Raw genomic sequence first — 15,527 nt, 5'->3', positions numbered from 1 at the left:
AACTACTTAAGTACAGAAACAAATTACATTTTCTTTGTTACTGTATACCACTGGTTACTGCCCAACATAGCTGATAACAATCTTGCCAGGATCTCACACAAAGCCACACTGACAGAATGAGTCATTTTACATCTTGCATTACATTGTGTTTTCGAGACTGGATCATATCTGAATACTGTATCTTACATTCACACTTTTCACTGTCCCCAGTGTGACCAATCTTACTTTACCCAAGTAAATAAACATCCATCGTTTCTGTTATATTTTTGTTTACTTTTTTATCTTATGAGTGGACAAGCTTGGCTTGGACATTTTCATTACCCCACAATAAGACAAAGCACTTTCTAAGAGCGTTTTTAAGCCAACCTTAAAGTATGTAGCAACTGTGGTTTGGGAGCATGGTACTTCTGAGAGTGCTACACTGCAAATTATCCTTCAAAAATGTTTGTTGGAAAACAATCACACAGATGCCCGTGGTATTAGAGCTCACAGCTACTTTGTTTAGAAATGACTGATTTGAATAATGGGACAATCAGTGAAAGTGGACGACAACAACAACAACAACAACAACAACAACAACAACATTCCAGTCATGGGCTGGAGGTTAGGGAATTGGCCCTGTGACCGGAAGGTCGCCGGTTCAATCCCCAGAGCAGACAGTACATGACTGAGGCGTCCTCAAGAAAGGCACTTAACCCGCAACGGCTCCCTGTGCGCTGCAGATAGAGCTGCCCACTGCCCCGGGCAAGTGTGCTCACTAGTGTGTATGTGGCGTTTCACAGCACAGATGGGTTAAATGCAGAGGTGAAATTTCCCCATTGATGAGACTAATACGGTTCACTTCATCTTAAAAAGAATAGTACAGATTCTGAGATTATAACGGAAATGAAAAAATTAACTGAAATGTAGCCTTTGAATGTGCATCAAGACAAATAATAATCGATGGCTGTGGGATATTCATATATAAATAATAAAAGAATGTATTAGTAAAACCTATTGCTGCCAATCTCCATCATGTTGTCAGCTTAACATTGATTTTAAAAGGAAAATAGTCATGATAGTTCTCAGCGCCACAAAGGGAGATGAATGTCAATCTTCAGGCTGCAGTTTTCAGACTTGGTCTCGGTTTACTTTGAAGTTTTTGATAGTTTTTTGTAAGCTATGTTTGTCCTACCAACAAATTACTGTTTGCATGTCTTCCCTTTGCTCACCAAGTCTATGTTTTTGTATATATGTTTGTCCCCTGACTCATATCGCTCCAGGAAACTGTTAACATGTTTTTAAAGAGGACTAAGCCCAACACCTCCTCTCTTCTCCGCAATGCTACAAAGAAGAAGCGTCTTGTTTTTCAAGTGGTGGTTTTCTGAAGCCGCACTATTTGATGTGGGCTTCCCTTAATCGCACAACATGCCCTCTAAACATGAACTGCATTAATTTTCTCCCCATGGCTTTCAGACATTTTCCTGTCTCTGCTTTTGAACATTGTTGTGCAGTCTTAATATAGAGCAAAGGACAAGACAATGAGCGAGACTCAAATGAAGTTATTATTTTGATGGTGTGCATTTACCACTCAGTGCTACAAAGGGACAGCGAACCTCTAATCCGGGATGGGCTGCATGCGCTTTGTTGTCTTAATATCCCTCTTCCTCTCTGTCCGCAGCACTGCTTTATGGGCACTGTGTTAGTATTAAACTAGTGCCTTGGAACGAAGCCTACCATTAAGATTGAAATGTTGTACTCTTTGAGGTCTTGCCTGTTAATTATAAGCCGAGGCCGGATAAAGAAGCGTCTGTGTCGTCAGACTGAATAAAGGGCTTGCACTGCACTGGCTGCAGATCTGGAGCCAGTATCACAATTGTCAGCTAGCTTCACAGCCAGACAGCAAACAAGCCAATCTGGAGCCAGCACTCAAGTCGGCAGCCAGTCTAACAGGTGGACAGCAGACAGACAGGAGTGATTTAACTTCTGAAACAGTTAGTTCTGATTCTAAAACCTGATTGGCTAGGCCATGTTCAAAGCTGTTGTAGCATATATGCACATATATAAGAACGAAACATCAAATGAATGTATTAATGCACCAAATAATAAATTAACAATGAATCTTAATGCAGTTACGTGAAGAATCATTGTTTCTTGCCAACCATTACCTGCTGGGACTGCACTACATTTCTTAGTGGAGGAGTTGTTTATTGCATTTAGAATGTGATAAATAAAATAATTAGGCACAGAAGACTTATGGTGGTCTGCTAGGAGGGTCCTTACAATTTTGTTTTTCAAACACTTATCTTACTGCAATTCCCTATTCAACCTAATTCTCATTTAATCTTCATTCCCTTTTTTATTCCTCTAATCCTCCTTATTTTCACGAATATCCAGTTGCCCCATTTGGGAGTACTTTAATTTTTTGTTTTGTTTAGTCTGTTTTTGTTTTTGAGCAACCTTTATTTATCCCCAGCAGCCCTTTGATGTTGTTGCCTGGGTGCTCATGGACAAAAGAACTACCATCAGCTGAACTTAAGGGCAGGGGGTGGTTGTTAAGAGAAAAGAAAGGACACACTACGAAATAAAGAATCAAAGTAATAGCAATGAGCTTTGGGGGCGGAGTGCTCCATGTGAGCCTGTGAACTATGTGGCCGATCTTCAAATTGGCATGAAACTCACATGATGTCATTGTTATTTTACATTCTTTGTTTACTACTTGTCATTGTATTTGTGGCCAAATGTCCATCGTCCAAATGTCCAGGGCAGTAGGTGCTGATTTGCAAGTGTTATGTTATGCTCTATAGTGCCATGGTTATGACCTCCTTCATAGTTAAAGGGTACGTGTCTCTTTGTTGGGTTCTTTTATGTGCACTCTGTGCCCCTTACACAGATGCCACAGCAGCCCCTCCAAACCCACCAAATGCCCTCACTGCAGGACCTCTCCAGCCTGGGGAAGTAAATTTAGGAGGTTGCCTTCGGGCAAACCAGTTTTGCTTTACAAGCCATATTGCAGGTTTTGTAATCTGTATGCGGTGTGACATAAATTATCAGAATGCCTATATAGACTGATCCTTTAGGTTTCTAGTTACATATGTAATCTTTTAAATGTTCACATCACTGGCTCAGGGCTGGTCCTGTGGTCATGCTGTTACAATTATAAAAAATGTGGACATTAAGTTTGCAAGTCTAACACTGACAAAGTTTTTAGGTTGACTTGTCATTGTAGATGGAAAGTTCCACTGGTACACCATGATAATGACAAATGTAACAGTGCTGGTTCTTTTGAACAGATCATTTCAAACTTCCGACTGAACCGATCAGTGTCTGGGGCAGATAAGGGTCCTGTGGAGCTCACAGACTCAGTAATACAGCTGCTTCTCTATGAACACAGGGCTACAGGGCCAATTTACAAAACTATAGACAGAAAGCCATGCTGTCAAAGCTACACAAAACAAAAAAGTGGTTACAGGTTATCTTTATCAGCTCTGTATTTTATGTTCTCTTTAACTGGACTATATTCTGTCTTCACTTAAATAGGCCGACCAAGTCAGCAGACAGTTCACATGCTAACAAGCTGATAATATTCAGAGACAAGATTTTCATATATTTATATCTATTTGAAGCTTCAAATATCTGTGTTCAGGCCAAGGATTAAAGCTAATTGTACCTTGACGCAAACATAAAGGACCAGATAAATAAAGACTACTTATATTAGTCAAAGTTAAAGTGCATTTAAAGTGTATTAACACTACAAAGTCATACCATGTCTATCTTGTCCAAGTGTAAATAAAATAAAAAAGGTAAAATAAAATGACTGGAATATCATATGCTTTACTTCATGTTCACATATTTCTTTTATCAGACTGAGGTGCCTCTGCTTTGGCTCTAGAGATGGCAAAACTGACTAAGTGACTAAGCGTTATGTTGATTGAAATATGTTCAAGAAATTATGTATTTTGACTTAGTAAAGAACTGCCACGGTGTCTCTCAAGTTTGGCCCCTTAACCAATTCTTTCAACACAGCCAGTTTGACTCAACTTAGTCCCATACCACCATAGCACATGTATGGGCTTAGTGGTCTCTTAATGTAATTCAAGTTACCCTTCTTTGAGTCTTTTCAAGGAAATTATATCAATGACAGGAGATTTGGGGCTTAAAAGTGCAGAAATTTAAACTCAGTACTTCAAACACTGGCTGAAATAATAAAAGGAAGTGACACACTCAGATGTTACTGTGTTTGACTATCCCTAACATTACCACATTTTTAGGTTTCCCCATCTGCAAGATCATGTCTATATCTACATAGGATCGACTTAAGTAGTTTACTCAGCTGGAGGTGCACAGGCCCAGTTTCCCTTCTAAATATCAGGGATGCAATGACAAGTATTGCTCCTTAGATGGGTTTGTTTTTACATTATTTGAAAAGCTGTTTCCTTCCTTTTAATATTGCAGTAAAATTTCCAAAACCAGGAAAGACTAAGGAAGGTGATATACAGTAGCCACTGTCAGCAAATACTGAAGTGTCTTAACCTCAGAAGTGGTGTACATGTCCTCTTTGTACACATTGGTCAGCAATACTGGGCCATGAGAAATTGAGTACAAACAAAAATAAATCCTTTTCACATGACTATGGTCAAGTACCCCTGCACCTTCTATTGACATTTCATCATTTGAAGTGCAAAGCTAGTCTCTTGGCATGTCTGACCATATGAGGTAGAGAGTCTGTCTCTCTCTCTGTACCCTATTGCTAATCAAAGCATGAACTGTATCAATGGTTTAGACATTTAGGTTGAAAGGTTTTTGGATCTGGCCTGATTGTTCACAGATGCTACTTGGGACTTGCCCGAGTTACTCTGGGTAAATTTTCATAGGCACCAGTGCTGCATCAGAAGTGAAGCTTGTGAAACCTGAGCCGACCCATGGGCTCTACTTCTGGGGTGATACTTAGCTAAGCTCAAACGGATCTTGAAGAAAGGCCATATAAAAGACAAATATTGTACACTCCATCCAAATGGGCATTTGTACAGTCTAAGGGCAAAGAAGTAGAATCTCAAGCTCCCCTTGATGGTGCCCGTGCTTGAACAAGGCATAATTCAAAGTCTTATTAACTGCTCAACCCTGGTCTTTCATAGTCCAAATCACAAAATGCCTACTTATGTAGTTATAAAAGAATCATTGTGTTGATGTTGAAAATGCATTATTTATTCTGAGAAAATAAGATAAGACCATGCTCTTGACAACACATGTGCTGTGATATAAGGCTGAATTGCAGTTGTTGACTGCATAACTTAACACAGTAGCCTACAAACTATACAAACTTATAGCTTAACAGATATATAACTATAACCTTTATATGACTATATTGCTCTATATTGCTAGTCATTATCACAGCTGCAAAATTATTAAACTTAATGATTCCAAGTATAAAGTGTAAGTGTAATGGTTCTGTTAATAATAATAATAATAATAATAATAATAACAGAGCTGACCAAAAATGAGCTAAACACACAAGAAAAAACATTGCTAATAAGATTTGAATGAATTGGCTGCACAAAGCTGTATATAACACATTAAAATGCATTCTCTAACATCACAAATGTGAATTTTAAATAATGATTGATTCTTTTGTGTGAGAAACTGCTGGAATGTACAGTATAAAAGCTTAGTTGCATCAGTCTTTATCAGTCAGGATATCTGTTTATTTCAGGGCTTTTTTTTGTAAGAAAGTTGTTTCTTTTCTTTCCTAGCCATTCTTAACATTAGGACAACCGTTTCACTGTATTTCTGCTTGTTTAGTATACCTGAGAGTAATTAATATGATTTTAATCAAGTCAACCTTTCCCTGTGCAGTCCGTTATTGAACAGCGACAGTTGTTTTTTGCCTCTGCACTACACTACAGTGAAATTAAGATTAGATACAGAATGCAAGATATACATAATATCCCCATTGTGGGTGACCAAAAGTAATTAGACCATGGTTAATTGACCAGCTGTGCATTGTTAATTCATAAACAAGCATGCCTAAAGTTGGTTCTAGATGTTGAAAGAGGAGTCTGATGATAATTTCTTTTAACAGGGATTGTCAATGCCAGTAACAAAATATTAGATGTATCAAAATTACACAATAGTGGATTATCGTAGTATACTTACAATCATGAAGTACAAACCTTTTTGCATGCTATGAAGTTGCATGATCTAAACGAGCTATCAGGCAAAGTAACAGTTTACAAAAAAAAAAAAAATTCCAAAAATCAGATGACATGAAGATTAACCTATAGTAGAATGACTGCATTATAAAAGTAGAGGAGAAAAAAGCTAGTTGAGTTAATATGATTTGGACATCTGTTAGCACATGTTGGCATGAACAGGCATGGCTGCCAGAGGAACTGTCATACCTGTTTAGGTATGGCTGCCAACAAATGATAGTGAGATGCATTCTAAAATATCTAGAAGTATCTAACTGCTCAGATCCAATCAAATGCCTCAAAACTCAGTGACGTGTAGCAAGACACATCACCCAAAAACACAACAACCCACAGGACAGACACCCAAAAATGCTCACAGGAACGGAAAAAAACAAAAAGACCTTGAAAAAGCAGGAAATGAAAATGGCAGACCTGGAAAAGCATCACCAGGAAAGATATCCAATATCTGGATCTGGTAATGTCTTAGATGACAGGCAGGGATCATTATAAATGTTAAATATTCTTTGTGTTAATTTGTCCAATTATCCAAATAGAGGATCTTTATATAAAATAAATTAAGTGCTGTACTGTTTGCCCAAAACAGACATAATAAGCTTTAAATTAAAGCTGATGAAAAACAGCATATCTGCACTTAGGAGTATCAGTATTGGTCTAAAATCTGCACAAAACGATGGATACCTATGGATAAAAAAGGAAAGAATTCCTTCTAATCCTATGACAGATGTATTCTGAAACAGCACATGTAATGTTATTAGCTGAGATTTTGGAGCATGATAGTCTAATTTTAGATGCTCATCTAAATGACTGCCTCAATTAAAAATAATAATTTACGACAGTGTTTTTAAAACGTTATGCTTTTTTGTGATAACAGTTAATGTGCTGTTTATACATCATTTTATGTTAAGAAAACTTCGCTTTTTACTGAAGTACTGAAGCATCTCTGTTTGGCTCCACAATGAATTGAGTTCCTAAGTTCCCAAGTCAGGGTCATAGCTCAGTGGATGACAGGGGTAGTGATTTCAGAGGAAGTGACAGTCCTTTCTTTCTGAGCAGTGAGTCATAGATCCAGGAAATTGTACTCTCATTGATGTCCTTTGAAGAACTCTTCCAAACAAAGGTGAAGAAAGTCTCATTTCCAGGAGAGCAATTTTTTCAACTAATTACAAACCAAACCAATGAAAGCCCTAAACCACAGGCATGGCTGAGATGTGTTTGTTTAAAACTGAGGAGGGTGATAAAGCACAATTAATCTAACACTGATTTGCAATCTAGGTTACAGCCAATGTTTCACCCTCGTTACTTAGAGATATAGTTTGACAAAAAAAAAAGAAGAAGACAGTTTTGCCCTAACCCCAAATACACTTCACCAGGCAAGACTTGTATAGCGTCTGAAGTTTGCTTCTTTATTTTTTATTTATTTTTTTTACTGAAGCTACAAAGCCAATGTAGCTAACAAGTAGTGAAAGCTTAACTACAAATTAGCATCACACAAAGACAGTATGTTAACTGTGTCAGAAACCACGTAAGCAAGTCTTTGAGACTACTTAACAATTTGACATTGAGGTGAGTGAGGTTTGTGATGATTTGGACATGGAATTTGTATGGTGCTAATTGTTAGGGTATAAGCTCCCAATATCTGTAAGCTACTTTAGCCTCGTAGCTCCAATGCGAGACTGAAGTAGCAAACTTTACGCACCAAATGCGTCTCAGCTAATCAACTACATTTGGGCTAAGGTAAAATACACTATATGGACAAATGTTTTGGGACACCTACACATTACAACCACCAGAGATTTTATGACATACCGTTCTAAATCCATAGGCATTAACATGGAGTTGGTCATCGTTCTGCAGTTATAAGAGCTTCCACTCTTCTTGGCAGCTTTCTACAAGATTTTCTACCAGACGAGCTTTTTTGAGTTCATGCACATGCATGCCAGTGAAATTCTTCCACATAGAACTCACCCAACTATGTCTTTATGGACTGTGTTTTGTGCATGGGACACAGTGCTGCTGGAATGGAAAGGGCCTTCCCCAAACTGTTTCCACAAAGTTGGAAGCACACAATTGTCCAAAATGTCTTGGTATGCTGAAAAGTTAAGATTTCCCTTCACTGGAACTAAGGGCCTAGCCCAACCCCTGAAAAAAAACCCATGCATTCACAATGCAGTCAAGCAGTTAACGTTCTCCTGGCATTCGCCAAACCCAGAATCAGACTGCCAGATAGAGGAGCGTTATTAATCACTCCACAGAATAAGTTCACTGCTCCAGAGTCCAGTGGTGACATGTTTTACAGCACTCCAACTCCCTTCATTTGGCATTGTGCATTTTGGTTTTAGGCTTGTGTGTAGCTGCTTGGCTATGGAAATTCACTTCATGAAGCTCATAACATACAGTTCTTTTGCTGATGTTGCTTCCAGAGTGAATTTGGAGCCATTTGGAACCCTTTAGTGAGTGATTTAACAGAAGATAGGCACTGAGCTCTTCAGCACTCACCAGTCCCACTCTGTGCCTTGGTCTAACACTTCATGGCTAAGCTGTTGTTGCTCCTAGGTGCTTCCATTTCACAATAATAGCACTTACAGTTGACAAATGCAGACCTAGCAGGAATTTTAGAACTTTTGCAAACTGACTTGTAGCACAGGTGGCATCCTATGGCAGTGTCACATTTAAAGTCACTTAGCTCATCAGTACAATCCATTCTATGGCCTTTTTTTTTGTTCACCTAATCCTTTAGCCAGTGAGGATTGATAGATTATCACCAGCAGCTCATGGCAACTGTAGCACTGAGAACACCAACAGCACTGAAGGTGAAAGAAGCCATGTGCACCGTGGGCAGTTTCCCAAGTCAGTCAACAACATTTCCCATCCCCCAGCCAGTCAGGTCCACTCAAACGGCCTCTTGTCCTGGTCATTGTCCTAGTGTGTTCTGAGAAATTTTCCATGAAGGACCAGCCAGTGATTTAAGCGGTACTACACCAGGCTGTGGTCCTTTTGTGTTACAGACAATAAGATAAACGCAAAGGCAGCTCCTTTGAAGGACTCACAAATTTATCACTGTTTTTCCAAAGGCTCTGTTTTTTGTTTTTTTTTAAATTACAGCTCAAAGAGATTTGATCTTTGCTAGAGCTTTTTTTGGAGTGGGTTTTACTTTTTTATGTGTGGGAGGAAGCAGCACTCTAAAGATCAAGAGAGAGGTTAAGTGTGAGGATGATAATGAAGGCCATTGACTCTTTAAACTCTAAACTCTTAAATCTCATGTTTAGTAATACAGCTTTCACAGTTTCCCATTCAAAATATAGCTATCAACTTTACATTATTATGATTTATTTTACATTCTGCACTCTATTAATAATATGTATAAGGGGACAGCTTTGCACCTGATGGGTTTCTTGTTTTTTATCAGACTGCTGCAATATGACATTTGAAAATTAACTCTGAACTTTTCCTCCCTCAGGCCAAACTGTTTGGCTCTGCTTTGTTTCGGCTCTGATGTCAAGACAGGTTGGTAAATCACATCTACCTTTCAGTCTTTCTTTTATTAGGTTTTTTCTACCATACACAGTTCTGAGCAGTTCGAAAATCTCTCTCCTTCATCTTTTACCATAACCAAACATACCTCTCATGTCTTAATGTATAATTTTAGAGTAACTGTGATGGGATAAACAAGGTTTCTGCATTTTTTGTGATTACAATTTTACTATATTGGTCATTCCAATCATTTGTAGAAATTCTGTTTAAACGTACACTTTCAGACTCATATCTACAATGCCAGCTGCTAGATAACACAGTTTCAGTTGAGAGTTGATCAAGATAAGCTTTACTTCTAATCAACTTGAATGACTACGCAAGGTCCATCCACCATGATTGCTACTTGTTCTGTGAAATTTCCCAATAAATGATCACATTTTTATAGTAAGACCAGGTGCATTTTCAATGAGATTTTTATTTCCTTTTTAACCTTTACATATGCATAATATGAACAAAAGTATTGGGACACACTTTTTTAAATGCATTGTGGTGTTTCATTCAGTCCCATTGCCATAGCTGTATAAATTCGAGCACTTTGGCATTCAGTTTGTCTTTACAATCATCAATCGTTCTAAAGAGCTCACTAAACTTGAGTGTGGCACTGTTGTAAGAAGTCAGTTCATGATATTTCCTCCCTTCTAGATATTCCACAATCAACTGTGAGTGGTATTATTGAAAGAAAAAAAAAAAAAAACAAAGAAAAAAAACAAAAGTATTTAGGAACCATGGAAACTCAGCCACAAAGGTGTCAGACCATGTAAAGTTACAGAGCAGGTCGTCAAGTGCTGAGGCACATAGTGCATAGAAGTTGTCAACGCCCTGCTGACTTGATAACTGCAGAGTTCCAAACTTCCTCTGGCATTAACAGCACAAAAACTGTGTGCTGGGAACTTCATGGCATGAGTTTCCATGGCCTGCATGCAAGCCTTACATCACCAAGCACAATGCCAAGTGTCGGATGGAAACGTATTCTGCAGAGTGATGAATCACGCTTGTCTCTGTGGTACGGATAATGCTATGGGGTGGTTTTTCCACACACACCGACAAACACACACAGCAAGAAAATTAAACCAGAAAAGTAAAAGCATGTGAATACTTGTTTCACCTCACTGTATTGCATAAGAAAAATAAATCATGCATAGCAAAAAATTCCAAAAAAAGAAAGAAAGAAATTAAAAATAAATAAAATAGAAAGCCTTTGAAACACCTGTTCTCGGTCTCACAGTGCATCATCAATGCATCTGACTTATTTTGATCTGCCAATTTTCTACACAGAAATTCAATAGGTTATTAGAAATCATAAGATTATTCAGCATCTGGTCATCTTTGTGTTTTCTCAACCTATCCTAACAATTTCTGTCCTCATATTAAATTTCACCTACTGCTGCCAGGTTGTCAGCATGTTCAGTAATATTTTTCATGGTTAATCTGCATACTTTTAAGTTTTCCCTTACTATTGTCACCCTTAGCTTGATCACTGGAGGCTTGGAACTGATTTTATGTTTGACAATGCTCATTTAAAAAAAACAAAAAAAAAAAAAAACCCAATATAAATAAATTTTTCTTTTTTTTTATTTAAATAATGGACTTTACACATTCTTCAGCACAGCTTGCTTTGGCTCAGAGCTAGTTTCTAACTAGCCCCATCTGCTGGAGAAAAAATTATTTTGCAAGCTCTTCAAAAAAACTGCTTGTATGTTAAAACAGTGAGTAAGTATTGTAAAATGTTTGTATAGCATTCTTTTTCATATAGTTTTTTCTCAAGTTTTTGAAAGCTAGGTTAAGTAGCTCCCAAGCTTCAGTACTGAACCCACAACTTTAAAGTCTTCGAGTTTATATGTTTATATGTATTATTAGTTACGTACAATTTGTTACATATCTCTGTTGTTGGGAAAAAACCTTGTATCTCCAAAATGGTAACTTTACAGGAGAAGGAAAAAATCTACTTTTAATGTAAGTCAATGGAACCAGATTTCCAACCCCCCCACAGGTATTTTTAAATTATGCCAAAAACTGAAAAATGTCAAAAATGGAGATACAAGGTTTTCTTCTGACAACAGTGATACAAACATTTATGTGGATGAGATTAAAACATCAAGTCCTTCATATTTCATAGATATGATTCTACATTCACTGAAAACTTGAAATGAATTACTCTCTTCAAAAAGATTAATTTCCACACCCGTTTTCCTGCTTTGCACAGCTTGGAGATAAACAAAATAGCTGTAGATTGTGTTTAGCACTGCTGCCACTACATAAAAGCAAAAATAATTCAGTTAATTCAATGGTATAATAGTAAACTGTAATAGCTGAGAGACAGGAGAATGTTCATGCTTATGTTTAATTTTAAGGTTGAATCTAAAATATTTGGGCTCACTTTAACTTTGAGTAAAATCTTTAAGTCAGTTTTTTTAAATACGCTTTTGCGGAATCTCACCATTCTGAGTGCAGCTCACTAAACTTGATGTAACATTCTCAAGTTTACTTGTCAAGTTTATTTTAACTGTATGCATAAAGCACTCATGATGAATCCCAAATGCTACACTTTACCACAGGAGGTTACCATTTACTGTCAATATTGTAAATAATGATACATTTCTAATGAAAATTAGGTCGTTGTTGAAGTGAGTTTGTCTGCTTCCAGATCTACTATACTGTATAACTGATAGAATCATTAATGATAGCTGTGAGTGCCATAGTTAACCTAATTTAGAAACAAACTGATATTTTAGAGAAAAAAGTAATTCTCACAATGAACATTTCCCCTGAATAATTCAGACATAAGGCTTCAGGAAACATTTGCAGTCTTTTGCTGAGGTACTTCTGAGGTGCAACACCATGCTGAATTTGCCATGAGACACCCAACAGGCCTCTAAAGAGATTTCAGTCATTAGTTGCCCCATTGTAAATATTACCAAGCAAATGCCCATCCCATGATCAGGAACACATAATGCAGAAATGCAGCCTCTCTTAAGCCTAAAAGACAAGTGCATAGAGGACCTGAAAAACTGTGTGTCTTTGAAGTGCCTAAAAATAGAGTGCTCTGTTATCCTCCTGGGTTTGCAAGGCCCGGTCAATTCCATTTTGGGTTGTCTGTCACCACAATTATCATCACCCCTTTGACGTCACTACAGTGCGGTACTTTATTTTTAGATGCCCCGCAAAAACTAATTGAACGGCTGTGCCTTCAGACTTGTTATGTAAGGGGATTACCTTATTTTTATTGAATGGCCCCAAGACCTCTGAAAAAAGGGGCTAACGTAGCATTACTAGTGAAAAAAAGGGAAATAATGGTTCCAGAAATAGCCTGGTTAGGGTGTAATTGTTCATTCTTTCTGCCCTTTCCTCCTCCTCAGCTGCATGCCAAGGTCACTGACCCAATCATCCACCTCACTTGTTCCGGAAGAGTCTTTTCCACCCCCTGTGGTTTCAAAAGCACCAGCCAATCAGCAAAGCACAGCAGAAGGCCAAACCTCAGGCCCAGACTAACTGCCAAGCGCCAAAAGCAGTTAGAAGTGATCTCAGCAAAAATGCCCAAGTGGCTGACACGACCTATGCTTTTATCAGCAAGCCAGGGGCTCCCTACTGAAGTCTCAGCATTTGCAGGAGGGACACCCCTCAGAAGCTATTTGAAGTTCTCAATTTCACCACTGTTGTAGACATGGCACATACAGATATGAAGCAGCACTTACAAGTATTCCTTAAGTTGAAGACTGAATTAATATTGAACAGTTCACTTTAATTACTAAAACAATAAAATATTTATATAGCAATTCCTCAAGCACAACATTACAAAGCAGTAAGCTTAATTTTGTTGAGTGAAGAGACACCGCAGCTGTGTGAGAATAAGAGTGTTTTGCACAGATTTCTTTGTACGTGAGCATTTCGTTAATAATAAAGTTTCTGTAAAAATGGTAAGTAACAAAATATTGACTCGCCATATTCACTATGTGGTAATTACTAAAATCTTAACATGCACGTGAATGTTTTGAAATATGTACATAACTTTAGTGGTGTACTTCAATAATTTGTATCTCTACTTTTAGGCTTGAACAGAATTGTAAGCTTAAATCACAAAACAAAATGTGCTAGTGCATTTGAGTTCAGGTAGGGATTTAAACAATGCTACTGCCATTTAATGCAAGACACAACAATTAGATACTCTTTTTGCACAATGCAGGTGTATTCTCTTACTGATACAGAAAGGTAAGTAATTCATTCACACACCGGACTCATACTTGAAATGTAGGGACATATATGGCCACATGTATTTGAATGAACTGGAGTTAAGGATTTTTTTACATGGGTTTGAATGAACTGGACCAATAGAAAAAAAAAAAAGTAATTAATACAGGAGAAAAAAAAATGCTACAACGCAAAATTACCACAATAGAGGGAATGCAAAATTATTGTAATGTTTTTTTCTTTATTTCCACAACCCTGTAGGGGCTCCATACTGCTCAGTTTACACCAAGAAGAATATGGCAAAATACCCTTTTATTGGTTACTGGTTAGTTATTCATGGGAAATACTTTTTCTGACTGACAACTCTTCATGAATGGCAGCTCACCACCTGAAGCTCAATCCAAGGAAGACAGAGCTGCTATTTATCCCTGTAAGTACAGGTCATCATGATCCCTCTGATCATTCCGTCTGAAGATACGAGAGGTCTTGGTGGGATTCTGGATGGCCAGTTATCGTTTTTGAGCTTGAGAACCTGACTCGGTCATGCAGATTCCTCCTGTAGATCATCTGGATGATTCGACCCTCTCTCACTCAAGAGGCCTCCCAGGTGCTAGTTCAGTCTCATCATCTCAAGGCTTCACTACTGCAACTCACTCTTGGCTGGTCTTCATAAGCAGGCCATCAAGCCCCTGCAACCCATCCAGAATGTAGTACCAAGGTTCAACTTCAATCTTCCTAAGTTCACTCCCTTCATTGGCTTCCTGTAGCTGCACGCATCAGATTTAAAACCCCAACGCTTGCCTAGAAAACCAAAAACGGACCTCCCTACCTATCTAGCTCGGCTTGACCCACCATCCTTCAACACTTTCTCTAGGTAGTCAGCAAAGCACTTTTGTAGTCACTCTGGATAAAAGTGTCTGCTAAACGTTGTAAATATTCATGTACTTGTGTGCTTACAACAGCGAGATTAACCCAATTAGAAAGATGACAGATTTAGGTTCCCTAGGTTGGTAAATATACATTATTATATACCAATAAATTACTTAGCAATAAAACAACAAATCGTTTTTTGTTCTTTTTTGCACTGGCAAATTTTTTAGTTTCAGTTACTTCTCCAACAGAACAGTAAAGACCAAGCAGCGGTTTAGTCAGCATCTATTAAAACTGATGTGCACAGTCAGGATGGTGCTTTAAACAGTGATCACCACGACCAAAGACCTTACATATGAAAGCTCATATCTGCACTACAGAAATAAGGCGCACTTCAATAATTTACAACAGATCAATCACAAACATCACTGCACAGCAGAAACCTGGCAGTAAATATACTGGTTACTCCCAAAATGTGGATAACTGGAAAAGATTGAACTAGATCTTATGCTAAAAGGTTTCTAAAAGGTTTACATTCATTTTGCTTCCTACTTCTGTTTCAGAGAAGAATGACACTCCAGGACACATGATACATGGCTATTTCTACAGCCACTGGTGCACAGTGATGTAATCCAAAATCAGAAGACGTTTTAGAGACCAAGATAATTTGGTACATTTTAATGAAAATTACAGAAAAACTAAACTTGACTAAGTGTGGTGCACTTTTATATTAGAGTTGAAAAGCACAGAGGA

The sequence above is a fragment of the Pygocentrus nattereri genome, chromosome 14 (genome assembly GCF_015220715.1).
Source record: "Pygocentrus nattereri isolate fPygNat1 chromosome 14, fPygNat1.pri, whole genome shotgun sequence".
In the NCBI taxonomy this organism is placed as follows: Eukaryota; Metazoa; Chordata; class Actinopteri; order Characiformes; family Serrasalmidae; genus Pygocentrus; species Pygocentrus nattereri.
This window is presented reverse-complemented; position numbering follows the sequence as displayed.